The sequence below is a fragment of the Colobus angolensis genome, unplaced genomic scaffold (genome assembly GCF_000951035.1).
Source record: "Colobus angolensis palliatus isolate OR3802 unplaced genomic scaffold, Cang.pa_1.0 Scaffold15, whole genome shotgun sequence".
In the NCBI taxonomy this organism is placed as follows: Eukaryota; Metazoa; Chordata; class Mammalia; order Primates; family Cercopithecidae; genus Colobus; species Colobus angolensis.
Genome location: NW_012114599.1, coordinates 12,596,633 through 12,598,170, shown reverse-complemented (window position 1 = coordinate 12,598,170; position 1,538 = coordinate 12,596,633). Strand labels below are relative to the sequence as shown.

Below are 1,538 nucleotides of genomic sequence, written 5' to 3'. Positions count from 1 at the left end.
AATTGCTTGAACTGGGAAGGTAGAGGTTGCAGTGAGCCGAGATCGTGTCATTGCACTCCAGCCTGGACAACAAGAGCGAAACCCCGTCTCAGAAAAATAAATAAAAAAAATAAACTTAGACAATTTCCTGAAGACAGTGTTCTAAGAATTTTAAGGAATTTCTTTCCATTACATTTATTCAGGAATAGATACAACTTGAACAGAAATACAGTACATAATTAGAAATACTAGAAATATGAACAGTTACTCTAAAGAACAATACTTCTGAACATATAAAATAGGAGTTCCAAACATTTTGTGATTATCATTTCTTCAGTAAAACTTATCCCCACCTTTTGTGTAAATCTGAGCTATTTTGACAACTGTAAATACCCAGTGATAATCAGTACTTTAGAAGGATTACAAACATATACATTTGACATGCTAACATTATCTCATAATAAGGGTACAAGCTTTTTGTAATATGGAATAATGGGTTAAGAACAATAGTCTAGAAAAAGTCCATTAACTTAATGTAAAGAAATAAAGTTTAAAAAGAGATATGTCGGCTGGGTGTGGTGGTTCACACCTGTAATCCCAGCACTTTGGGAGGCAGAGACGGGCAGATCACCTGAGGTCAGGAGTTCCAGAACAGACTGGACAACATGGTGAAATCTCATGTCTGCCAAAAATACAAAAATTAGCCGGGCGTGGTGGTGCATGCCTGTAATCCCAGCTATTTGGAAGGCTAAGGCTACAGAATCACTTGTACCCGGGAGGCGGAGGTTGCAGTGAGCCAAGATTGTGCTGCTGCACTCCAGCCTGGGTGACAGAGTGAGACTCAGTCTCAAAACAAACGAACAAGAAAACAAACAAAAGAGATGTAAAATTTGAAGGATTTAACCAGTTTATAATAACCCGAGTCACAAATGTTAAAAACCTGAGAACTCACCCAGACTAGGGAGCTCACTCCTGTAATCCCAGCACTCTGGGAGACTGAGGAGGGAGGATTGCTTGTGCCCAGGAATTCAAGACTAGCCTGGGCAATATGGTGAGACCCTGTCTCTATAAAAAACAAAAAAAGTAGCCAGGCATGGTGGTGCATGCCTGCAGTCCCAGCTACCTAGGAGGCTGAGGCAGGAGGATCACTTTAGCCCCAGAGGTTAAGGTGGCAGTGAGCTGTGTTCATGTCACCGCACTCCAGCCTGGGTGACAGAGTAAGACCCTAACTCAAAAACAAACAAACAAAAAACCTAAAACAAAAAAACCCTGAAAACCCCACCATAGGGAATTTATTCTACGTAGAATTAATATAATCTCTTACTAAGAGCTGGCAATGCTGCAAGCAATTTGTCAAAAATTATTTTATTTTCATTTTAAAAAAATTATTTTTTCTTTTTTCCCCCTGGAAAGAGCTGGAATGCAGTGCCATGATCATAACTCAGGCAGCCTTGAACTCCTGGGCTCAAGCAACCCTCCCACGTCAGCTGCCCGAGGAGGTGGGACTACGGACTACAAGTGTGCACCACCATGTCCGGCTGATTTTAAAGATTTTTTAT

The 1,538-nt window shown here is 40.9% G+C and overlaps 1 protein-coding gene across 1 annotated transcript in view; it reads right to left on the bottom strand.

Moving 5' to 3' along the window:
- The window catches only part of HEATR5B (HEAT repeat containing 5B), a 105,575-nt gene that overhangs the window by 9,075 nt on the left and 94,962 nt on the right, over positions 1 to 1,538 (bottom strand). The gene's annotated exons all lie outside the window — the stretch shown is intronic.